Below are 27,362 nucleotides of genomic sequence, written 5' to 3'. Positions count from 1 at the left end.
ACTTCAGACTATACTACAAAGCTACAGTAATCAAGACAGTATGGTACTGACACAAAAACAGAAAGATAGATCAATGGAACAGGATAGAAAACCCAGAGATAAACCCACGGACATATGGTCACCTTATCTTTGATAAACGCGGCAGGATAGTACAGTGGAGGAAGGACAGTCTCTTCAATAAGTGGTGCTGGGAAAACTGGACAGGGACATGTAAAAGTATGAGATTAGATCACTCCCTAACACCATACACAAAAATAAGCTCAAAATGGATTAAAGACCTAAATGTAAGGCCAGACACTATCAAACTCTTAGAGGAAAACATAGGCAGAACACTCTATGACATAAAGCACAGCAAGATCCTTTTGGACCCACCTCCTAGAGAAATGGAAATAAAGACAAAAATAAACACATGGGACCTAATGAAACTTAAAAGCGTTTGCACAGCAAAGGAAACCATAAACAAGACCAAAAGACAACCCTCAGAATGGGAGAAAATATTTGCAAATGAAGCAACTGACAAAGGATTAATCTCCAAAATTTATAAGCAGCTCATGCAGCTCAATAACAAAAAAACAAACAACCCAATCCAAAAATGGGCAGAAGACCTAAATGGACATTTCTCCACAGAAGATATACAGACTGCCAACAAACACATGAAAGGATGCTCAACATCTTTACTCATTAGAGAAATGCAAATCAAAACTACAATGAGATATCATCTCACACCAGTCAGAATGGCCATCATCAAAAAATCTAGAAACAATAAATGCTGGAGAGCGTGTGGAAAAAAGGGAACACTCTTGCACTGCTGGTCGGAATGTGAATTGGTACAGCCACTATGGAGAACGGTATGGAGGTTCCTTAAGAAACTACAAATAGAACTACCATATGACCCAGCAATCCCACTACTAGGCATATACCCTGAGAAAACCATAATTCAAAAAGAGACATGTACCAAAATGTTCATAGCAGCCCTATTTACAATAGCCCGGAGATGGAAACAACCTAAGTGTCCATCATCGGATGAATGGGTAAAGAAGATGTGGCACATATATACAATGGAATATTACTCAGCCATAAAAAGAAACGAAATTGAGCTATTTGTAATGAGGTGGATGGACCTAGAGCCTGTCATACAGAGTGAAGTAAGTCAGAAAGAGAAAGACAAATACTGTATGCTGACACATATATATGGAATTTAAGAAAAAAAATGTCATGAAGAACCTAGGGGTAAGACAGGAATAAAGACACAGAACTACTAGAGAATGGATTCAGGATATGGGGAGGGGGAAGGGTAAGCTGTGACAAAGTGAAAGAGCGGCATGGACATATATACACTACCAAACGTAAGGTAGATAGCTAGCGGGAAGCAGCCGCATAGCACAGGGAGATCAGCTCGGTGCTTTGTGACCGCCTGGAGGGGTGGGATAGGGAGGGTGGGAGGGAGACACAAAATGGAGGGGATATGGGAACATATGTATATGTATAACTGATTAAATTTGTTATAAAGCAAAAAAAAAATTAAAAAAATGTAAAAAAAGAAGAAATAAACTTTTTGATAGTAATAATAAAAAAAAAGAATGTAAGAGTCCAGGCCTTCCCTAGTAGTGCAGTTGTTAAGAATCCACCTGCCAATGCAGGTTCGAGCCTTGGTCCGGGAAGATCCCACATGCCGCCGAGCAACTAAGCTTGTGAGCCACAACTACTGAGCCTGCGCTCTAGAGCCCGCAAGCCACAACTACTGAGCCCATGTGCCTAGAGCTCATGCTCTGCAACAAGAGAAGTCACTGCAATGAGAAGCCCATGCACCACAACGAAGAGTAGCCCCTGCTCACCACAAGTAGAGAAAGCCTGCATGCAGCAACAAAGACCCAACACAGCCAAAAATAAATAAATAAAATTAATTAATTAATTAAAAAAACAATGTAAGAGTCCAGTAGCGGGGGTGAGGGAGAAAAAGGATGAGAGAAAAAGCTACAAGAATCAAGAAGAAGTTACTTTTTTTTTTTTTTTTTTTTTTTGCGGTACGCGGGCCTCTCACTGTTGCGGCCTCTCCCGCTGCAGAGCACAGGCTCCGGTTGCGCAGGCTCAGCGGCCATGGCTCACGGGCCCAGCCACTCCAAGGCATGTGGAATCTTCCCAGACCGGGGCACGAACCCGTGTCCCTTGCATCAGCAAGTGGACTCTCAACCACTGCGCCACCAGAGAAGCCCGGAGTTACATTGTTATTTAGTGTATAGAAGACTTAAACTTTATTTAAAGAGAAGAATTGTTAATAGAAATGGAGAAATTGAAACCTATGGAAGAATGCTTACAGAGAATGAAAGGCTTTATCTTGTGTTGGAATTTTTCAAAGATTATATTAATAAGATGTGATTTAGCAAGACCTGGAATATCTTAAACCACTGATGAAAATGTTTCTAGGGCATCTTTAGAAACTAAAACGTAAATATAACCACTCCTTAAAAAACTTTCACTAACGTGTAAAAACCTCTGGGTTATTTATTTACTTATTTATTTTTTATTATTATTATTATTATTTGGTTGCTCCAAGTCTTGGTTGCAGCAGGAGGGCTCCCCAGTTGCAGCAGGTGTCCTCCTTAGTTGTGGCATGCAACCTCTTAGTTGCGGCCTGCATGTGGGATCTAGTTCTCTGACTAAGGATTGAACGCAGGCCCCCTGCATTGGGAGCACGGAGTCTTATCCACCATGCCACCAGGGAAGTCCCAAAACGTCTGTTTTTAACAAATAAATTTTGGCAATTTAAATTCTAGAAAAATGATGAAAATGAAAAATCAATATAAGCTGTTTCAGGAAAAGTGATTATTTTTGAAATCGTCCTTATTGGCATCAGGTTTATAAACTGTGTTTCACTATAAACGTATATTACTCATGAACTCATGAGAAGTAATATTTTTAAGAAAGAAGAGTAAGTCTCTAGGTTTTAAAAAATAATTAAAAAAATTTTTTTTGAGGATGAAAAGGAGCAATTAAAGAAATATATTGAGTTAAAACGGTCTCTGGAATATAGTTTGGATCCAGAAATGAAGAAAAATAGTGAATTAGAAAAAGAGATTACTGGGTAAGATTTTAATATTTCTGATAATTTCAACAATTAATTGATTTAACTATAATTTTGTTTTATTAAAACCTTAGATACAAATTCCTTTTATATGTGTATATTCATACTTAAATCATCCATCCTATTTAAAAGTTTACTTTAGAAACTCACAGCACAATCTGAAACTGTTTTGAGTGCCCCAGTACTACAGTTCCTCTTTAATGATTTCTAAAACAATAACAATAGTGTGCCTTGCATATAGTAATGTCACTCTGCTCTTCATCATCTACCTTGAATTTTTATGTCTGCAAGATATCTTTGCTCTTTTTGGGTAATCCTGCCTTCTTTTAGTTGTGTTCTTCCCCTTCAGCGTTCAAGTATTTTAATATCTAAAAACCTATTTGTGTCACTGTTTAACAACATCAAAAACTATCTTGATTTTGCTTATGTTTTCTTTCTGCTCTAAAAGTTTAGTTCTAAAATATACATACAAAAACATATGTATGACTTAAAGAATAATAAAATTAATGATCATGTTTTGACCACTCAGATTAAAAAAAATAATAAGAGTGTTTCCCAATGTCTGTGATGCCTCCACATGGCTTCCTTTCTGGTTATTTGCTGAGCACAGTTAGCCCTCAGCTTCCGCAGATTCAACCAACCTCAGATTGAAGGTATTCAGGGGGAAAAAATTCCAGAAAGTTCCCAAAAGCAAAACTTGGATTGGCCTCAGGTGGCAACTATTTCCATAGAATTTATTTACATTGTATTTATAACTATTTATTGTATTAGGTATTATAAGTGATCTAGAGATGATTTAAAGTATACAGGAGTATGTGCTTAGGAGGACTTGAGCATCTGTGGATTTTGGTGTTGTACTTATGGTTCTTCCCTGATTCTCATTAGTATTTTTCTCTCATTTAATTTTCTCTACATTGCTTGGCATTTTGTTAACATTGTGCTGGGCAAGATTTCTAGATCTCTTAAAACAGCTTGAAGGGACTGGTACACATTCTCTCTCTGCTGATTTCCTTTTTTATGAAGCTCAGCCTGGTTTTCTTCTCCATCAGCTCAGACGCCAAAGACTGTTCTTTCTTGTTTCTTTTTCTATTTTGAGTGAGTGAGTGTCGATGATTTTTTGCGTGTTATTTCTTTGCTTCTTGTAGAGGCTGTGGTCAGTAGGTACCAAAATGTCTTTTTGTGTCTTTTCAAAACATTCATATATGATATGCTCTTCTTCTTCAGCTTGGATACTGATGTCTGGTTTATAACTAGTATTTAATAATAAGTTAGTATTTCATATTAACATACTAAAAATGGATACTAATAACAGCTTCCTTATAAGAACCGTATAATATATGTATACACATACTATATTAACTCTTTACTTAGCATGTGTCGTAAAATTTTTCTTCATATTATTTACCTAAGATTATAAGTTAGTTATTATGCTTTCAAACCATATTAGATTAGAACAGATGAGAAAGGATTATAATTTATAGAGTTTATTTTATATGATAGAACATATATCTGTTTAAATAGTTATTAATTATCTACTCTTAAAGAACTTGACTTATTCATTCTATGCATTTCTACAGACTTAAGAAACTCTTAAAAATGCCAAGAAGGAAGTTAAATGAATATGAAAATGGAGAGCTTAGTTTCCATGGAGATTTAAAAACCAGTCAAAGTGAAATGGATATTCAGATTAATATGCTAAAACATAAGGTAATTTTTAATCAGTTTTGGGACCCAAAAGCCATTTAATTGGGGGAAATATAAATCACTCCATGCTTTGAGCAGTGAAACATAGATTTGTCTCTTAATTTTTTAGACTTGATACCAGTAAAAAAGACAGCTTTTTCCTATATAATTTTTCCATAAAAAGGGCACACTGTTGACTGTTTGTGTCTTGAACCATGGCTAGTGATCTGAAGCTGAGCAGCACACCATTACCCCAAAGCATCCATTATTTTTTGGTGACAGCTTTATTGAAATATAATGAACATACCATGCAGTTCACTCATTTAAACTGTACAATTCAGTGACTTTTAGTATATTCAAAGAGTTATACAGTTATCACCACAATCAATTTTAGACCATTTTCATCACCCTAAAAAGAAACCCTGTACTTTTTAGCCATCACCCTGTGCCAGTTTTCCCTTCCTCCTATTCCCAGCCCTAGTACCACGACTGTACTCCCTGTTTCTATAGATTTGCCTATTTTGGATATTTCATGTCAGTGGAATCACAGAATATGGGGTCCTTTGTGACTGCCTTCTTTCATTCAGCATAGTATTTTTAAGGTACATCTGCTTTGTAGCGTGGATCAATACTTTCTTTTTATTGCTGAATAATACTCATTTGTATGGACATACCACATTTTATTTATCCATTCATCAGTTGATGGACCTTTGGGTGGTTTCCACTTTTTTGGCTATTGTTAATAATGCTGCTATGAACGTTCATGTCCAAGTTCCGGTGTGAACATATTTTTTTCATTTCTTTTTGGAATATACTTATGAATGGAATTGCTGTATCATATGGTAACTCTGTTTAAACCTTTGAGGAACTGCCATACTGTTTTCCAGAGTGGCTGCACCATTTTACATTTTTATCCAAAGTGTGTAAGCCTTCCAATTTCTCTACATGCCCGCCAACACTTGTCATTACCTGTCTTTCTGATTATAGCCATCCTAGTAGGTGTGAAGTGGCATCTCTTGTGGTTTTGATTTGCGTTTTGCTGTTGACTAATAACGTTGAGGCACTTTTCATGTGCTTATTGTCTATCTGTGTATCTTCTTTGAAGAACTGTCTATTCAACTTTTTGCCCATTTTTAAGTTGGATTGTCTTTTTATTATTGAATTGTAAGAGTTCTTTTTGTATCCTAGATACAAATCTTCGATCGGATATAGGATTTTCAAGTATTTTCTCTCACTCAGGAGCTTGCCCTTTCCCCTTCAAAACATGGTGTCCTTCAAAACATGGAAGTCTTTAATATTGATGAAGTTCAGTTAGTCGATTTTTGTCTTTTGGTGTCATATCTAAGAATTGCCAAATCCAGTCATGAAGATAAACACCTGTGTTTTCTTCTAAGACTTTTGTAGTTTTAGCTCTTGCATATTGACTTAATTTCTACATATGGTATGAGGTAGAGGTCTAATTTTATTCTTTTGTATGTGGATATTCTGTTGTCCCAGTACCATTTGTTAAAAAGACTATTCTTGTCTCATTCAATTATTTGGCACTCTTACAATCAGTTGGCCGTAAATGTGGGGCTTTCCTTTTACATCCTCAATGGTAACGCATTGATCTATATGTCTGTCCTATGCCAGTATCAAGTCAGATTTTATGAGAATTCTTTCTTCGTCATCTTGCATCTTACCAGTTGTTTTATGTAATAATAAAAAGTCAGTGTAGTGGAATGTCTTTAACTCTACTTCCGTGGAGGTTTTTTGCCTCTTGAAGGAGCCTGTGGCCAGCTTATGCCTCACTGACCCCATGACACAATGGGAAGTAGGTTTACAAAGGTAAAGTCCACTCCTTTTTTTCTCCCTCCATTCAGACCTTTAGTCTCTCACCCAGTGCCTCCCACTTCACTCCAGTTTCCATCAAATCTTGGTCACGAGATCCGCTGACTTCGTCTGCTATCTGCTTCATTATGTTTAGCTCATTATAATTCATAGGCTCATCCATAGGTTTCACCATCTAGGAGAAGATTAAGTCTGGGCTGTCAGCTTTCCTCATTGGAAGTCTCTCTAAGCCATCATGTTGCAATTCACAATTAAATCATCTTTTGATGTGGTTCTTGTGTATAACACTCATGCTGATCTTGTTCTTGACATAGATCCTGCATTCTCAGAAACCACAGTTCCCTGTATCTACCTTCTTTGATTGAAAAAGAAAGAGATGCATAGCTGTACTTTATAGCTTAACACATAATGAATAGAATAACTATTTCATCCCATCCAAAGAAAAATTTTTAAGAGTATAGCTGTTAAAAACCAGGTAGGGCTTCCCTGGTGGTGCAGTGGTTAAGAATCTGCCTGCCAATGCAGGGGACAATGGTTCGAGCCCAGGTCCGGGAAGATCCCACATGCCATGGAGCAACTAAGCCCATGCACCACAACTACTGAGCCTGCACTCTAGGGCCCGCAAGCCACAGCTGTGGAACCTGTGTGCCACAACTACTGAAGCCCATGCACCTAGAACCCGTGTTCCACAACAAGAGAAGCCACCGTAATGAGAAGCCTGTGCACCTCCACAAAGAGTAGCCCCTGCTCGCCGCAACTAGAGAAAGCCTGTGCACAGCAACGAAGAGCCAACACAGCCAAAAATAAATAAAATAAATAAAATAATTTTTTTTAAAAAGGTAATAATTTATCTGGGACAAATAATAGATTAGTAATTTGAATTTCAAAGTTTCAAAGCCAGTTTGTATGATATAGAGAAGCACTGTGGTACAATGTAAAAATGAGATATCCTACCTTCCCTTACAAACAAGCTTTAAGTAAGGTAAAGGAAAAATTATATTCTGCCAAAGGACATTCCATTTGTTTTACTACTGAGAAGATTAAAAATGCTTCCATGATGTTTTATTTCCTCTCTGAGGAAAGGTCAATGAAGATTGAGTCCTAGATTAATAAATATTCAAAGTTGCCTATCCCTTAGAATTTCAGTTAATTGAGATGAGGTAAAGAAGTCTGATTTTGGTAATTAAACTGACGATTTCTAGTTGTTTTTCAACTATTACACTTCATATGTCTCCTTGCTTACCAATCTTCCTTATCTTCAAACTTGAGGGGAAATTCTGAAGAGGCATACCTGCCTATTTGTAAGAAATTGTAAGTGAAGGGAACCTGCCCAAAACTTCCTCCTGAATAGTTCTTAGGTCTTTCTTCTAGTTATCTGCTTCTTCTCATCAGCATTGTTTGTCATTTTAAATTAATCTCAACGTTTATTAGATTCCAGTTTATAGGAAACCAATTCCTACTGTGTCTAAGTTATGTTTCTTATTATCTCTTTTTTTCATCCACTTTTCTATCTGTTTTTTCCTAAAAATCTCCTCAAAGTTTAGGAGCTGAAATAAGCAACGTTTATTTTGTTCACAATCTATACTTAGGAAAAGCATAACCAGGACAGCTGGCCTCTCTTCCCCTCAGTTGGAACACCTACCCTGAACACCTAGGCTCTCTTTGTGGCCTGAGCTTCCTCACAACATGGGGCTGGGTTCCAAGGTTAAGAGCCAGGCAGAAGCTGTGTTGCCTTGTCTAACCTCGCCTTGCAATTCACACAGCATCTCTTTCACCATATTCTGTTCATTAGGAATAAGTCACTTATGCTTGGCCCATAGTCTACCTTTTTTTATGGGATAATTTTTTTCAAAGACTTATGGATACATTTAAAAACCAGCATAAACTACCCACCGGCCACAATTTTTATATTCCTTCCACATGAAGAATACACTTATCCCTACTCAGTTCCCCCACAAGTCTCAATTGTTACGGTGTCAGGCTCAGGCTTGAGTCCAGGATCTTACCATCTTTCACCAGGTACGGATGGGGATGAGGCTCCTGGGTGTGGTTTCTAGAGTATAGCCCCTTGAGTACCAATCCTCTCAGTACGAAGACTTGAGAACTAAAGGGACAAATTTTCTGCCACCCACATACCCAACATTCTGTTAAACTGCTAAAGACTCCCCCATTCAGAAATGGAAAATGGAAGACATGCTGTTCCATAGCAGTTCTGCAATACAGCCTGATATCTGCTGCCAGCTCTGTGATTAGGACTTAGTCCCGACCATGGAAGTGATTCTCCTTTGCTGTACCCTCTGAGCTCTTTGTTCTGTCCTTTTCATAAGAAATGACCTGTGTTTGCAGCTGAGTAGTGTTTCCCAAGCCAGCAAGGGAAGAAAATGACACTGAAACCTGGAGGAAGGGGGACTTACAGAACTTCTAAGAAAATCCCAGAGGCCTCTTCTCATTTTGTACTGTCTTGGTCTCTGTTAATGCAAGCTAGCAAGCAGTGTTTTTGCTACCACAGTTCTCTTTAAAGCTTTGAATGTCCTGTGAATTTTATTGGGGTTCATGACATTGGAAAAGCTACCCTCCCAAATCTTTTTGAGATAAGCTCTTCCCCTTGGGCTTCTTGTGAAGCTGTTGTAGGACGGTAGGACGGGAAACTTTGTAGGATGATGCCTTTAAAATTCTTATGCTTTTTTAAGATCCTTAAAGGAATTTGAGGCACCAACTTAAGTCTTTCCAGGGTGTTAATAAAGGGTTCTACAGTCTTGGCTTCATCTTTAGACCATGTTTTCCTGGCAGCACCCTAAATCTGATCTTAGCCCAGAAGCTATTTCTCTGTTTTAGCATTATTTGGGCATGTGGAGATGCTGTAAATGGGATACAGATATTTGAACCCAATGAGTCCTGGATCCTTTATATTTAATAGTCTTTTTTTTAGCTTATCCCTCTCATCAGTTTTACTTTCAGCTGCTTTGTAGCTAGAGTCCCCCTCCCTCCAGATTGCAGTGTCATTTTCTTCCCTTGCCTAGAAGCTGTCACCTTCAGCCTCTTCAAGGGCCGTCAGGCTTCCATTAACAGTCTTGCGAAGCCCTGAGAATTTCGTGAGATGTGTCCAAGAATTTGTAGACATGTTTTTTTTTTTTTCTTTTTTTTGCGGTACGCGGGCCTCTCACTGTTGTGGCCTCTCCCGTTGCGTAACACAGGCTCTGGACGCGCAGGCTCAGTGGCCATGGCTCAGGGGCCCAGCCGCTCCGCGGCGGCATGTGGGATCTTTCCGGACCGGGGCACGAGCCCGTGTCCCCTGCATCGGCAGGCGGACTCTCAACCACTGCGCCACCAGTTTCAAAACATGTAGACATGTTTTTAAACTACCACATCCACTTGCCTTGTCTGACCAAATAATCATTCTGTCTAAAGGGAAGTAGTTCTTCCCAACTCAGTGTCCTTGAAATTCCAGCAAGTTTTTTTGTTTGTTTTGTTTAGTATGTTCTCTTATTCTGTGGAAAGTAACAAAGCATTGCAAGAATTAATGGCATTTTTTTGTTCAGAAAAATGTATGGATCATCTCGCTAAACTATTACACTGGGAGATGTGATTTCTCCTTAACCCTGCGAAGCATTTCTCCTTGGAATGCAATTCAAATTAGCATAAAATATTTGTAGTTCAGAAAAAAGGCTTATGGCATTAGAAGCCATATTTACAAGACTCATTAGAGTCTGATTTTCCGAGTCTTATTTTGGGAGGCATTTATTAATTCAGCCCTAAATAACTCAATATGATATCCCTAAAACTTTAAAAATCATGGAGGGTTAAGATGGGAGTGGGGAAGGAGTAAGAGGCTTTCTACTAAGAGGTGACTTATAGTCATTTTATGGAGGAAAGACATGAAACAATAGAAGAATAAAAGTATAAAATCAAATGCAAATTTTGTGTAACAATGATGACAGTGAAGGATATATATTTGTGGCTCTTGGTGGTTTGAACTTTTTTCTTCATTTTCTTAGTAATTCAAGGTCCTACACGCTACAATATAGACACCATTTTATTGTAACTGAATTTATTTTAAAAGTTGATACTGGTTTTGAGTTAGGCTATTTTCAGTCTACGTCCCTAATTACCAAGCGATTTTATTTTATTCATGCAGATTGATGACCTTACAGCAGAACTGGAAACTGCATCTTCAAAATGTCTACATCTTGGTGCAAAAAATCAAGTTCTCCAACAGGAGTTATTATCTATAAAAGTAATGCAAAAGAAATGTGAAAAACTAGAGAAGAATAAAAAGAAGTTGGAACAAGAAGCAGTGAACCTCAGAAGTCATATAGAAATGAATATGATAGAACACAGTCAAGTAGAGCAGTATAAATGGGAGGTTGAAGAAAGAGCAAGACAGGATATAATAGAAAAATTAAAAGAAGTCAACCTATTTTTACAGGTTAATTTTTTGATCTGTAATGTGCTTTAATTCACTTCACTATAAATTACATTTCGGATGTATACATTTTATGTGTTTCTTCTACTTCCCTTATAGCAGTTTGTTTTGTAAATTTCTGGAAGGAAGGTGACATTTGTTTCTCCCTTTAACTATTTCAGTTTCCATCATTATTCTCACTAACTTGATCTTTCAGAACGATTCTCACTAGGGAATCATTTTATTTTTAAGACCAACTGGTATAAAACAAAACTATTAGGATGAAAAGAAAATATTATGATTTAGAAATTGTACTATACTCTTGGATTATTCTTAGCTGTATTGTTCAATTTAAAAATTTTAAAATTGATCCTATTATTCTTTGAATTATCAGATTACATGAGTACGAATATAAGAATGATCCAACTTTAATTTTATAATTAAGATTTAACTCAGTTTACATTGATGATAAATATTTTTAAAGTTCAGCTTTTTTTTCACATTTAAAATTGCTCTCTGAATCATTGACACAAAACTGAAGGGAACAAATATACTATAATTATTCAGGTTATAATTATTTTAAACATGTATGTTTTTATTTGACTTTAGACACAAGCAGCATCTCAAGAAAACTTAGAGCAGTTAAGAGAGAATAATAATGCTTCAATAAGAAGTCCAATGGAACTCAGAATTAAAGATCTGGAATCTGAACTCTCCAAAATGAAAACTTTTCAAGAAGATTCTACTAAAGCAGAGTTGGAAAAATATAAGCAACTCTACCTCGAAGAACTAAAAGTTAGAAAGTCATTGGCAAATAAACGAAACAAGTAAGTCAAAACGTAGAATCATAGAAAATAAATTTAAATTTAGCTCATTAACTTGCCTCTAAAGCATAATTTTTATTGAGCCAGGTTCATGAGATTAGTAGGAGTGAAAGCTAACTAGATAGTATAACTTTGGAAAATGATGTTAGTAAGTGAAGTCACCTTTAAAATGTGAGTCCAGTTTTCATCTCCCCACCTTTTTGTTGGTTTTACATAACTTTATTTTTTATATTTTCATATATTGCGTTGGCCAAAAAGTTCATTTGTGTCTTCCCGTAAGATGTTACTGGAAAAACCCAAACGAACTTTTTGGCCAACCCAATAGTTAACCTGATTTAGTCTTTAAGCTAAGTGTTTTTGAAACTTTGTAACTGAGATAAAATTTCTTGTTGGAATTCCCGTAAATAGAAATATTAACGAGTTTAATTATTTTTTGGAAGATTACCGCTTAAACGCAAAGCGTCACATTCTAGCATTTGGTAAATTTACTTTCTTGATTATGATCTTTGGTATCATCGCTAGAGGGCGCCCTGAGACAAACTACTGTATTTGAAGTTTTTCTACTCTACATAAAGGCATGCTTGTGAAATAAGGGGAAAGTAACAGAGGGGCGAAGGGCCGTATAATTCACAAAGTGTCTAAAAATAACACGGTGGCCTGCGTGAGGGTGTGCGTGGAAGACCGCAAGGGCAGATCCCACCCCCAGTGCCTCAGTAACAGTGTTACCGGTACCTGTCCGCAGCCTGTTAGGAACCGGGCCGCACAGCAGGAAGTGAGCAGTGGACGAGCCAGCAAAGCTTCACCTGCCGCCCCCCCATCGCCCCCCGTCGCTCGCATTACCGCCTGAACCATCCTGACAACCCCCATACACCCCCATCCATGGAAAAGTTGTCTTCCACGAAACTGGCCCCTGGTGCCAGAAAGGTTGGGGACCGCTGCTCTAGATTATTCCTCAGTGCCGAATGCTTAATTCCTCTGAGGTAATGAGTGAAATGTGTATACAGGGGTGGTGAAAGCAAATGCTTGAAAATGTCTTTGAGGGATGGTTTGTTTTTTCATCCCTGAACTGGTTTACTAAAGGTGGGTATCTAAGTGCAGCCATCGCAGAAGGCAGCAAGCGTCACCTGTTAAGCCGTCTCCATCGCTGGCGCCATTTCTCTCCTCTCCCGACTCTGACTGACTTGTTAGTTAAGGATCCCCCAGACACATATATACTTCTTTAGAACAATTTTACACCTAGAATTGTTTATAATAGGTCTGCTCTGACCCATTTTCAGTGTTAAAACGTGGTTTAATGGTTCATTCCATTTACTATTATGGCAATTTAAAAAATGCAAATCATTTACGAATCATTTAGGGAAAATGCAATGAATGAAATTGGTGTTTTGCCATCTTCCCAGGACTAATGAGAGGCTGGCAGAGGTCAGTACCAAACTGCTGGTGGAGAAACAGCAGAACAGATCTTTACTCAGCACTCTTACTACGAGGCCAGTCCTGAAGCCACCTTGTGTAGGAAATATTAATAATAGTTTAGTGCTCAATAGATATCTTACTCCAGGAGAAAACTTAGAGATTTCTACCTCAAGCTCACGCCCTTCACATGAGAGCATGGAGATGTACTTGACCAAGGTTAGTTATACTATCCTTTTTTCCTTGGGTTTCAGATTTCTGATAATAATTCTTGTTTTTAATTTGGTGAAATTCTGAATTGTTTATTTGACTTACACACACGAAGTAAAAGCCATAATTAATTGTGCTAATAAAGAGACAGAAATTTTATGATTTTTTAAAGTCCCTGGATTTCTCATTTTCAAGAGAGATTTATCATGAACTTTATTCAGTAAATGTAATTAAACTGACAAATTTTAAATTTCTAACAACTGCAGTTAAATCCTATTTTAGAAATTAAATATTATTGTCTAATAACCAAAGATATACCTTCTAGTTGATTTCAGTTTGGCAATGGTTCATAATCATTTTCAAGTTTTGCTGTACCCTAGTTTTTCTACCCCTAAGCATAAGTGAATGATTGGCATCCAAACACTTAACCATATATGGATTTTTTTAATTTAAAGGAATCCTAGATAAATCCTTTATGTGAATTAAATAGACCTGCAGCACTAAATAGGTTAATTTCTGTTTTTAAGTTAAAATTTTTTGTCATTTTCGTACATGAGAGTGCATCCTTAATTGCTATTTTACTTAGAGCATTTTTATTGAATTTTTATAAAATGTCTTGCTGAGCAATTGTAGAACATTTCTAAATACGTAAATAAAGCAAATATTTAAACTTTTAAAATGAAGTCCACTTATGTCTCTATCTTGCCATCACCTGGATGAATGATGACTATGATGGGGAGTCTTTAAATTGCAACTGGTTTTCATTGTGTATCATTGTTATTAAAATATGCATCTCAACTCAGTGCACACGGGGTTATGGTTTTGATGGTGTTTTCATGACGTTCTTGATGCAGAGAAAAGTAGGCCTTGTTAAATGAAGTCTCAACCTGTTTTCTCATTTGGCTTCACGTCGTAAGAAATCATAGAAGAGCAAAGCTAAGGTTTCTTAGACAGTGCTGTGGCTAAATTGGGTCTAAGTGCTTCAGAGCCATGAAACTGGACTCCAGGGTCGAAAAGAAAATGCATGTCAAGCCCTCTGTCAGTTGCTAAGCATGATGTAAACTTAGAATGTTCCCATGAGTTGTCACCCAAAAAATCAAACAATGTATCATTTTACAAGATGAAGATGAAAGAGTGTGTGAATGCAAAAACAATGTGAGAGAAAATTTCTGCGGGAATTTTTTCCTTTAATTTTTTTGGAGGAAAGAGGCGTTTATTTTTTTAGTAATTCTAGATAAATCGAAAAATAGTTTATTTTAAACTCCATGTTGTAGTTACTAGGTATACATAGTTCCCTTGTGGGGTCTTTGCCAAATCGTGCTGGTTTGAATAAGAGAGATTGAAGAGCACTACTTAACTCTATCAAGATGCAAAGACGTCTCCATAATGACTACAGAATGCCGCGGAAGAGTTATTATACAGTTGTTGTTCACATAATTCTTAGTAAGACTTACAGAAAGAAGGTGCCTTCTGGAATTGCTAGGAATATAATTATTTCTACTAGGAAAACGTAAAATAATACTATGAGAGGTGTTAACGTACTGTCTAAAATGATAGAAAGAGGTGGGTTTTTGGATGGGACATGATAAAACAATAGCCTTCTAAAGGTTTTAGCTATGATTCTACAAAGTAAAATGTTAAAAATGGCATTAAGATTGCATTTGTTTATCATTCTCCTTTATTGGCAATGTTTTAACATTTTGGACTATTCCTACTGTGAAGTTTTATCTTACTCAGCATTTTCCCCTAACTTTAAGGAAAATAATTATAGCAAAGTACTGCTCTAGGTGTGTGGTTTCAGTTGTGCTGGTTGTAGCAGCAAGCTTACTCCATGTACCTAACACAGATTTATTACCTCCCTCACCAGTACATGAAGTTCAGTCTTAGCAGTTGATACCATTGTGGGGGTAGGAGATTACTACGTATCTGTCTTGCTAATTTTACCCTCAGTTTTCACATTCTAGTTAATTCTGGGATGTTTGGTCCTATATATCAGAAGTAATTTTACAGTTTTTTTCAATTGTGTTATTTAATTATATTATTATAAAATACAAAAGGTTAACATTAGCCAAAATAGCTACATCACTGTTAGATTTTCTTGCACATAGAATTTTTTCAAGAACTGAAAAGTTAAAAACTATTCCAGACAACTTTATAACAGACACAATCTCACTGGTTTAAAGATTTTTTTATGTTCAAGAGTTTTTAGGTATTTGTGTGCCGAACACGATGCATGGCCACAGTAGTTAATAAATGCCCTTTAAATCTGTCTTAAGTAGGAGGATTACATTTTACATTGACTGATTTTGGACTTTTGGTGCATTACTGACACTTTGAAAATTTTTCTAATGATTTATTTAAGTAATTTAAAAAATTGTTCAAATGTCCATTCAGTTTAGCAACTCTCTTTCTAAATGTGGTCATACAAACTCACTGAAGCTAAAACAATTAATATTCCTAAGACTTTGACTTTTTATATGACACAACATTTTGTGTCTCACCAGAATATTGAGTCACATTTCTTTTAAAAAAAATAGGCCTCGTGTTTACATCACCAAGGCAGTGCCTATCCACTCTTGAGTTTTAACTCTAATCAAATTACCACAGTAGTTGAGCTAGTTTCTCATAAGGCACAGGCAGAGTTCAATAAACTTGTTTATTGTCTCAGTTTATTATATCAGTATAATCCTTCTTGTTCCCACTTCATTTTGTCCACATGGACAAATGAGTAGGCATTTTATCTTTTGAAAGATAGAGGTAATAGTTCAACTTCTTAACAGTTCTTTTTCTTTCATTCATTTTTTTTCCTGTACTTAGTTTTTCAGCTCTTTGATCTACAAATTCTTCCTCAGTTCTTCTCTCTGCAGCAAAATATAGGTACTTAATATCTACAGACTGCCAAGTGTAATTTCCTTCATACCTTAGCCTGTTTACAATTGGATAATGAATTGAAGTGGTTTAAATGACTTGATTTTATTACATTTTCGTGACACTTAAAATGAGTGATATCAACTTTTAAAAGTATCAATAATTACTGAAAATAAATTAACTTTGGAAATGAGTGTGCATGTGTATGTGTGTGGTGTGTATATATTTATCAAATTGGTCTTAAAAAGAGAGTGCAACATTATTTTCCAGCCTGCAGTCTCAGATATAATTTAACAGTAATATATTACGGTTGGGTGAACGAGCACATACCTGTTGTGCTTCATATTGTTACTGGCTTCACTACGTTTCTTTCTAAAATGTTCCTTTCACCTTTCCCCTACTTTATAGTGGGGGTTGTCTTGAACAATGTACATTAATTATAAAGTCAGGGAAGAAGAAGAAAACGTTCCCTCAGTGTCGTGTGGTCCTCTGCCTTGGAGCTGTGGTGGGTAGGTGGCAGATGACACTTCTCTTCCCCTTCTGAGTTCAGCACGTGGGAGTCAGCAGCTGGAGATCAACTAAGGAGCTTTGTTACTGACACATAACTAACGAATTGGAGGACGTGCTTTAGGTGTGCAGTCACAGTGGGCCTCAGAATACTTCATCCCAAATTAGGCCTAAGGGGAGGAAGCAAATGCTTGACCCCCGCCCCAGGGCAGGCTGCTTACTGCAGGCATGAGAGCAGACCCCAGTTCCCGGTGCTGAGGGCACACACACCTTCTCAAAGAAGAGATTTGGAAGCAAGCAAGCACTTCTTAGTTCCTTCTCCCAAATTCACGCATTGGGTAAATCTCCCCTCCTCTCATGAGGAGGGTAGGAGTGTAAGTCTTCACGTTGAAACTTTAGGCCAAGGAATTAGCCTGTACTTTCTGACTGGATTTAAATTCTAATTGAGATTACACTCATGTTTTTTGTACATACAAACTAATGATGAGAGATTGAAGTATGCTAGATGGTAAAGAGAAATCTGTTTTGTGTTTTAAATTTTGCCATAAATAACCCACAACGTGGATAACTCATTTGTTGACTCATTTCGGTAAACCAAGTTTTATTTGGAGGAAACGAATATCCTTTTAAAGAAGAATCTCCTCAGGCTTCCCTGGTGGCGCTGTGATTGAGAGTCTGCGTGCCGATGCAGGGGACACGGGTTCGTGCCCCGGTCCGGGAAGATCCCACATTCCGCGGAGCGGCTGGGTCCGTGAGCCATGGCCGCTGAGCCTGCGCGTCCGGAGCCTGTGCTCCGCAACGAGAGAGGCCACAACAGTGAGAGGCCCGCGTACTGCAAAAATAAATAAATAAATAATAATTTAAAAAAGAAGAAGAATCTCCTAAATTTTGGCTTGTGTGATTCAACTAAAGATTTTCTCCTTCAAGTTCCCTGTCCTCTGGTTAAAAAACAAACAAACAAACAAAAAAAAAATCTGTGCTTTATAAATTAAATATATTGACTGCTACTAATAGGAGTTATGATAATTTATTCTTGTTCATGCCTTTGAAACATATAATTTAGTTAGAAAGCTACTATTTCATGTCTCATGCATCAAACGTTATTGAGCTACATGACAAAGTTTTACATATTCATTTTCTCTGAGTTATAGTTAAAAATCTATGTGTTTTTTTTTCTTAATCTGAGGAAGTAGCTGGCGTAGAACTCTCTCTAGACTCAGCGAGAAGGCCGTTGGCTTTGTGACACGTTGGCTTTGTGACAAAGTCTCTCTGACCCTTTGTTACCTCTTTTGTAAAATTAGGGACTTTGACTAAATCAATGACTCTCATACCTTAAAAAATTTTCTTTCAAGGAAAAGAACCTTTCTTTTTAAAAAAAAAAAAATTTTGCATGAAACTGTATTATATAAAACAGAGACAAATATAGAGCTGTTTAGCTAAAGGAGTGGCGGAGACCTTGAAGCTGTGACTTCTTTTTCCTTCAGTCCTGCAGTGTCCTCAGTGGGGGACCTTCCATTACTATGGGACATAGTTTGGAAACTACCAGTTGTGAGAGAATCCTTCTAACTAAAAATCTTTAAAATTAAAACTTGCTGATATATTGTTTTCCTGTGTATAATTTTCTCACCTTTCTGTGTTTTTGTTAAATGGAAAAGTTTAAAGAAAAATGCAGGTGTGTTCTCCTTATTATTTATTTATTTTTTGCGGTATGCAGGCCTCTCACTGTTGCGGCCTCTCCCGTTGTGGAGCACAGGCTCCGGACGTGCAGGCTCAGCGGCCATGGCTCACGGGCCCAGCCGCTCCGCAGCATGTGGGGTCTTCCCGGACCGGGGCAAGAACCCGTGTCCCCTGCATCGGCAGGCGGACTCTCAACCACTGTGCCACCAGGGAAGCCCTGTTCTCCTTATTAATGTTCGACTTCCAACTACTTCCTCCAGGTGAACATGATCTTCACCTAGAAATCAACATAAGCGTCTTGGAAGGACATATTGAGGAAAAGAGCTTTTGGGGGAAAAGAGAGTAATCTTACACGGGTCATTCCCTAATTCAACGCATGTACAAACGTGACCTACATTTTGCAGTGTTTATTAATGGTAATACAAAATTATTTCAGTAAAGGCTTCTTCCTTCATCTGTTATGAGTTATTAATTTCACAAAACCTGTCTAGTAATGTTGTCACATTATTCATTTCATAGGGCCTCTCTACAGTGCTGTTGTCAGAAAAGTGTTATGGAAAACAGTCTCTGAAAATATTGGGAAACCTGCTAGCCAAAAAATTTGTCTTCGCACCTAAAATTTACAAAGGCGTTGGCTATCATGATATCCTTATCATCACAGTGTTTGTCATGTTCAGTATACTATTTGAGACCCTGTTTAGTGAGAGGGTGCCTTTTATAAGAAAGATTTTTAAAAGGACACTCTAGGTGGAGACACTTGTAATACAGTTTGAAATGTTCCCACACATTTCATAATTAAGTAGATAACTATAATTAGTCAAATGTTTCAAAAAGTTGGCCCTAATTTCTAGAATGGAAACAAAGTTACAGTTAAAGAATTATGTATTGTTTTCCTTGTTTCTAATTCTAGAAAGTCATGAATCAGAAACTGAGTTTGAAAACTGGCTCTAGCCTCTACTTTTCCTTTCTTCAAGCAGATTTTCTGAAATAAATGTTTCAGTCCTAATATAGACAGCAAAATACCTTTACTTAATTTTTTGCCCGTAGAATTTTGACATGACATTACAACGGAACCATTTTCTCCATTTTATGTATTTAAGATTCTATGTTGAAAAATTATTACCATAGAACATACCTTAAAATTTTAGTTATATAGAAGTGTAAGAAAGGAAAACTCATTTTAAGGAAAGATCCATTAGAGTAAAAAACTGATTAAACTTTTAGAAAGAGCAATTTTTCTAAGAATTGCAAAGTAATGCATTCATTGTAATATATATATGACTTTAATCGTTTAAACTTGTTTGTACCAATAAGATCAAATATCACCCTCTGAAATTATGTATATTCAGTAGACTGATATTTATTGTACTTTTTATCCGATTAATCTAAATAACATTACATATATATGTTCTTTATTATCTAAAATCAAAATAAGTAGGAATTTATTTTATTTTATTGATGTGATTATTTTTCTATTTAAGCAATCCTCAAATTAGGTCTAGTCTCTAGAAGTATTATTTAAAGGCCACATTTCAAAAGCTATACATCATTCCTACAAAAATGTCTCTTGTCTAACTTAAATAATATTTGACTTATTTCAGATGTGGCAGGAGATGGAAAAAATATAACTAGAGTACTAGAAAAAGGTATGTTGCTGAAATTTATGAATTAAATTTAGACATTGATTTCTGAAATAAACTGTAAATATTCAGTAGTAAATGGCATCTCTTTCCATTGTTTGGATGACAGATACTATTGATAGGTTAAATATCTTTTCTTATACATATCTAATGAAAAAATGTGAAAGAATGAACATTCATAAAGAAAAATATCCTGATTCCTCATTTATTTATCATGTTCCACAGCTTTAAAAAAAAATCTCAAAATGTCTATGTATTTCTTTTTATTTCTGGCTATATCCTTCCTCTCTACTTCTGCCATCCCTGTGGAACTGTCAACCTGCACACTGACACTATTAGAAAACATGGGGTTTATCAACTTCTCAAGTTTCTGGCAGTGATTAAGGCCAAAAAACCCAGACTCAAGCAGTCACATTCGTGTAGCTGTCACTTAGTGGCTGACATTAAAATCTCCTGTCATTGACTTTGTCATTGGTTTATCTTTCGCTCTCAGGAAAAATTCCAAATTCCTTATCATGGAATAAAAACACCCAAATCAGTTTGGGTCCTGCCATAGTATTCAACCTTATCTCTTTACTACCTTCCTCTGCCCCTTTGCTCTACATCCAGTCAAATAGACTGCTTGCGATCCCACAGGTGCTCTTCCTCACCTTTAGTCTTTGTATTTGCTTCTTCCCTCCATCTCCCGTACTTTTCCCTTGTCCTTCAGGTATCCACTTACATACCACCTCCACCAAAAAGCTGACAGTATTGACACAAAGCTGGGTGTCACTTCTGAGTGTTCCTTATACCCTCTTTTATACCTGTCATAGTATTTATGACTCTATGGAAATTGCCTGTTTGTCTGTTTTTCCAGTTTATAGTATGATTTTTCAGGGTGGACTGTGTCACCTTCATCTTGTAATTTCAGTGCTTGTTACAACACCTTAGCAGATGGTTGTTGAGTAAATGAATGACGAATGAGAAAGCCAGAAGCTCTGATACTCAGCCACAAGAGCAATTAATTCATCGTGCAACCACAGGCAAATTATATACTAGTAATCTTGTATTTTGTGTTATGTCGTGTATAGATACTTTTCATTCTTCTGAACGCTTAGAAAGGTCTCAGGTTTTTTTTTACTAACTTATATTTAGTTAACTCAAGTATTTTAGGTAAAGAATGTAATCCTTTCTTTTTCTTTTCAGCTGCTGCTGAATTGAATCAGCATGCTATAGAGCTTCTCATCTAGGAGCTACTGATGAGTCAAATCTAAATCAAGATCTAGTTTTGAAAACATCACGAGGATATGTACTGATTTTGAAGAAAGATTATATGATCTAAAAGATAAATAGTAAAAATTTCCCTCCTGGGTTGTTTGCATAACATTTTAGTTGTTTCCCATTAAACATGATGTGAAAATCTGGATTAAAGGAAAATATTCTTGTATTATATGTGTATGATGAAAATTTATATAGTATTTTAAACCATGTTTCTCTGCATCTAACTTAATTTTAATCAGATTTTGTGAATCAAAAAACTGTTGAGTTTTACATACTCAAACTGAGCCCTGATACCAGCACCCAGACAACCAAACTTGTCATTGATATATAGTGGTGTTGATTGATAGCTTTTTTCTATTTCCAATTTTATCACTATATATAGACCTAAAGATTTAGACAGACATCATTTGGATATACTGCTGCTATGGCTATTGTCAATGTTTTGGGGTTTTTTTTTTAATATTATTTATTTTTGAGTGTGTTGGGTCTTCGTTGCTGCATGTGGACTTTCTCTAGTTGGGGCAAGCGGGGGCTACGGGCTTCTCATCGTGGTGGCTTCTCTTGTTGCGGAGCCTGGGCTCTAGGCGCGCGGGCTTCAGTAGTTGTGGCATGCGGGCTCTAGAGCACAGGCTCAGTAGTCGTGGCGCACAGGCTTAGTTGCTCCATGGCATGTGGGATCTTCCCGGACCAGGGCGAACCTGTGTTCCCTGCATTGGCAGAAGGATTCTTAACCACTGTGCCACCAGGGAAGTCCTTATTGTCAATGTTTGGATGTATTACAATTGTTCTAGTGTCATGAAACTTAGTATATATAACTTTAAACACTGATTCATAGATCTTTCCTCATGGAGAAATAAAATTTGCCTAAGACTTTTCACCTTTTCTATTTATTTACTTACTTACTTTTTGGAAACAGTCTTAGAGAAGAGTCCCAAGCACCAGACTCAAACAGACATTTTCCTAAAACTACCATATCTCCCATATATTGTCCTAATGTAACATTTATCTTTCCTAAATGTCACTTGTTCTCCCATAAGTGCCCTTCCCTCCCCCCACCAAGAAGTCATGTTTTTCAGAAGATGCCTTTCTCCTACTCCCTGTCACTTAAGTAGTATATAAGCCCCCAGTTGTAGCCAGCCCTTCAAATCACGTTTCTTTGTGAACCCCTGCATGTAGTCATCCACAGCTAAATGTTTTTTTCTCATGGTAATCTGCTTTTGTCAATTTAATTTGCAGATTCCCAATTAATGAACGTAAGAGGGTAGAGGAAGTGTTTTCCTTCCCAACAATTCCAAGAGCTAAAATGTTAGCGACTCTTACTTACATCCTTTATTCCCTTTTCTTCTGTCCTTTCAGTGTACTTAGTTGGCAGAACTTCATAAGAGATTGCTTATCATTCTCCCCCCTTACCTTCACCCAGGCATCTACGTGCTGCTGAAGAAAGTTATTCTACTACTTTTATTTAGCTAATTTGCATCTTCTTTCTTCACAATGTCGATTTCAAATCTCCTCTCTCTGTAAACTTTTCACCCTGTTTTTTCCCTCTCATGTGTACCAGGCAATCTCATTTCTCACGACAAACTTCTTGAAAGATTTGCCTGTATCCCCACCCGCTCTAGGCTGTCTTCTCCTTCCCGCATTCTCTCAAAACTACTCCGAAGTCACCGATGACTTCCACGTCGCTAAATCAAAGTGACACCTTTCCAGTCCTTGTCTAACTGAATTTCTCATTCCTCTTGGCATTCAGTATAACTGACCTCTTTGAGACACTCTCTCCTTTTGGCTGGGCTTTTAATACTCTTTAATTTCATCCTGAATGCACCCACAGCGTATTGTGATCGCAGACAGAGTTCTTATTAATATCTCACAGTAAATACACAGGCCTTCCCCCCTCGCCCAGGCCTGCACCTGGGGCAACATGGTGAGAACAGGTCAGTTGTTCTAAGTCAGCAGGTGAAGGGCGGGAGGAAACTGGTTTTCCCTGCTGCTTGTGAAGGGGCGGGAGTTAGCCGTCCTTCTCTCCTGGGAAGCATCTCCTCCTCACTCTGGCCTTTGGTATGTAAGTAAAACTGTTACCCACCCCAACAAGGGTCCTTCTGCCCAGTGTCGCCCCCACCAGTAGAATGAGTTGGGTTCAGAAGCAAAAGAAAGCTTTACTCTTTCTTTGATCAAAGAATGCAGAGGCACAAGCTCCCGCTCAAGAGGCCGTGGGCGTGGCTGCTTCACAGGGATCCCCTCAGCAGGGGAGGGGGTGGAGTTCTCGCGGGGCAGGCGCAGGAGCAGGCGCAGGCGCAGCTGCTCCCCATCGCAGTGCCCACATGGCCCGCCACCGCCATCTTGATTGGGGGTGTCGTGTGCAGCGTTCCTGCATACGGTCGGACCTCCCACCCCCAGCTGGAGCATTGGCGCAGATATTTCACACCCGGAACTCGGGTCTGAAGTGCTGGATGCGAGGCCTCTGCACGAAGCCCCCCTGTAAGCCAGTGAAAGCAGACTAAGCACAAAAGCAAAAAAGGTTAGACTTTATTTTACTACCCAGATTCTATTTTTATTTCCTGGGAACAGCTAATGGGCTTTGCCAGTGATGAAATCTCTCCAGGTGCCAGACTCGGAGTCTCCAAGTTTCTGGGCCTCATTCCTCCTTGAAATGTGAATTCCTAGGGAGATGGTGCACCTTCGGGGACCTACTCAGAGCTGTAACTGTTTGGTCCTCCTGGGGGGATGAGACTTTATGAGTCCTTTCAGATCAGAGCAATTAACTAGACAAATGGCTGTAGATGTGAATCTCACACTGCACAAAGAGTCTCAGAGGGCCAGGGCTTTTTACAAGATCGCTGAGAAATCCCAGGAAATTTTGCTTCCCCACAATTCCACCCCTCATTCCGGAAGGAGCTTTAGCCCCAACATCGGCCACTGTAACCAGTCCAACTAAAATTGGTGGGCACCAAATCCTTTGGGTTTGTCTTAGCCAACACTTAATCAGAGCTACGATCAGCAGAACCCTGACTTAGCAAAAGAAGTTGGTCTCAGCTGAACTCCCCCAAATCTCAGGTTCAGGCATCTAGCCGAGTCCCCCAAAGCATTAGGGACGACCTTGGGAAGGCAGGTGGCTTCCTCCTTGTGTTTCCATATTAACCTTTGCTATCTGGCCCAAGGCACTGTAAGGAAGCAAAATTTGTCACCCCTAAACGTGTCTCTTTGGCATGAGAATTATTTTAGGCTGAATACTTTTAAGAAGTGGAAGACTCAGGAAGTCTTTCTTCTTACCACCCCCTTAACTGTTGAAGAGTTTAGATAAAGGGCCTGGTCCGAGAAGACCGCCATCACCAGAGACACCTAGAAGGAATATGGGCTAGGTGCGGTAAAGAGCACTCCAGATTTTTACAGGGAGTTCCAAACATTTGCTTTTCCATCTCCATGTGAATTGCCTTCCTCCACTTTGTAGTCCCAAACCACTACCCATAACATCCTCTTTTGTCTTTAGCTGAAGATGGTATTTAAGGGGAGGTTTTTAGCCATTCTGGTGAGTTACTCAGTTTTCCTGGGTCTCTCCCATGTATACAGGAAGTATACATGTTAGTAAGCTTTTTTTTGTTTTTCTCCTGTTAATCTGCCTCACATCAATTTTATCCTGAGACCAGTCAGACGAACCTAGAAGGATAGAGGAAGGTTTTTTTTCTCCCCGACAGCACATACCTTAGTACAGGTAGTGATGCTAATTTACAAGTGGCACAGACTTTGCTTCGCCTGCAAGGAAGGAATCTATGGCAAACTCTGTTATCCATACAATACTAGCCAGTGAGTTAAAGCTCACCTGAATGGCTTCAAGCTGAGGTGGGGTCACTGTGTTAGTCATACTGCTTGCTGCAGAACCGGCCAATAAATTGAGAGACGAGTTGTTGGAGCAAGGAATAGCGACCTTATTTGCAAAGCTGGCAGGCTGAGAAGATGGGAGACTCATGTCCCAAAGAACCATCTAGCCTGAGTTAGAATTCAGGCTTCTTTTATACTGAAAGGGGAGGGAGTAAAGTCAAACACTTCCTGGTTCCCATCAGCCTCCTGAGGGGAGGTGTTACTGTTTTCCTCTTTTTCCTCCCTGCAGTCATTCACAGGTGGGCCTGGTCAGCATGCTTCCTGGGAGCTAAACAAAGGTACTTTAGCTTAATGCTCATTACCTGGGAGGCAGGGTTCCCAGAGATGGGCCATTGTGTATAATTTAAGCTTGTAGGCAACATCCCCTCAGTGATTAACTTGTAATAGAATACGAAGTTTCTTCGCTTTGTATGGTATTGTACAGTTGTTCACTTCAGCAGAAGTCAGGGACAAATTTCATACTGCCTTTTGTGAAAGAAAAATAAAAATGGAGTCGGTAATGCTCCCTGAAGAGGGCTCTCTAAAGTGGAGCTGGGAGGCCATTAAGGGGTGTGACATATGCACGTCTCAGCCTGGATGGAATCTGACCTTTTGACCATTTATTGTCCTAATGAAGTCATCCAGAACATCTGCCAGAAACTCAAGATACTTCTTGGACCCTACCCTAAAATAACTTGTGATCCCTTAAGGACAAGTATTTCCGGACTCGTATCAGAGTCAGTCATAATTCTCATCAGGCAATTTTTGTCAGCCTGTGGCTTTTTGTCTTTATAAGCCCCTGACTCTCTCTCGGAACACTCAGTTTTACGTGAATCTGTGTCTCCCGAATTGAAATTCTTTTTTGTTCCTTCCAGTTTTATTGAGATATAATGGACATGCAGCACTGTATAATTTTAAGGTGTACAGCATAATGATTTGACTTATGAGATGATTACCACAATACATTTTACTATAATTATAAACATAACTATATCCCTGTTGCCAGGATATAGTGAAACATAACTATAGCCCTGCTGCTGGGATATAGTAAAATTATTAGTCAGTGTTCTCCAGAGGGGAAATAAAAACAGTATGAGGTTACCTATCTATCTATCTATCTATCATCTATCATCTATCTATCTATCTCTGTCAACAGGTCTGAAATCTGCAGGGTGGGCCTGCAGGCTGTAAATTCAGGGAAGAGTTGATGTTGCAGTCTTGACTCTGAATCCCCAGGACAATAGTCTGGAAACTCAGGCAGGGTTTCTATGCTTCAGTCTTGAAAAGAGTTCATTCCACTTTGGGGAACCTCAGTCTTTGCCCTTAAGACCTTCAACTGATTGGATGAGGCTCATGGACATTATGGAGGGTAATCAGCTTTATTCAAAGTTACTGATTTAAATACTAATCACATTTAAATACACCTTCACAGAGGGGACTTCCCTGGTGGCACAGGGGTTAAGACTCTGGGCTCCCAATGCAGGGGGCCTGGCTTCGATCCCTGGTCAGGCAACTAGATCTCCCATGCACACCGTAACTAAGAGTTTGCATGCCACAACTAAAGGGCCTGCGTTCCTCAACTAAGGAGCCCACCTGCTGCAACTAAGACCTGGTGCAACCAAATAAATAAATAAATAAATAAAATCATTTCCTCAAAGAATACTTAATGGTATGGTAAAGTGCTCCAAATGTGATGTTTATAAAAGCAGGATACAAAACTGTATTTAAATATATATATATATATATATATATATATATATATATATATATTTAAATACCTTCATGGAAACATCTAACTTGTGTTTGACCAAACAGCTGGGATCATAATCTAGCCAAGTTGGCACATAAATTAACTATCACACTGGGCAGATATTTTAACTATCAATTTTAAGAAGAATATTGAAATATTCTAATGTTTTTCCAGTTCTAGGCTAGGTTTTATGGAGAACCTATAATGCAACCTGTATGTTCCTTCCTGCCCCCCTGCAAGAGGTTTTTATTGTTTTAATTTTTAAAATTTTTTATTAGAGTATAATTGCTTTACAATGTTATGTTAGTTTCTGCTGTACAATGAGGTGAATCAGCTATATGTATACCTATATCCTCTCCCTCTTGGA

At 38.1% G+C, this 27,362-nt stretch overlaps 1 pseudogene across 1 annotated transcript in view; it reads left to right on the top strand.

Annotated features, from left to right (window-relative positions):
* LOC309802322 (ankyrin repeat domain-containing protein 26-like) overlaps positions 1–22,198 on the top strand; it is a 60,542-nt pseudogene extending 38,344 nt beyond the window's left edge. The window contains exons 13-19 of the transcript XR_014296163.1: positions 2,976–3,082; positions 4,660–4,789; positions 10,731–11,021; positions 11,607–11,824; positions 13,222–13,450; positions 20,095–20,139; positions 21,319–22,198. The product of XR_014296163.1 is annotated as an ankyrin repeat domain-containing protein 26-like (transcript). The remainder of the gene's footprint in view (positions 1–2,975; positions 3,083–4,659; positions 4,790–10,730; positions 11,022–11,606; positions 11,825–13,221; positions 13,451–20,094; positions 20,140–21,318) is intronic.
* Positions 22,199–27,362: the final 5,164 nt, after the last annotated feature.

This window comes from Mesoplodon mirus (assembly GCF_964341445.2).
Source record: "Mesoplodon mirus genome assembly, chromosome: 4".
Taxonomy (NCBI): Eukaryota; Metazoa; Chordata; class Mammalia; order Artiodactyla; family Ziphiidae; genus Mesoplodon; species Mesoplodon mirus.
Note: the sequence above shows the minus strand (reverse complement) of the source record. Positions and strands in the feature narration are given on the sequence as shown.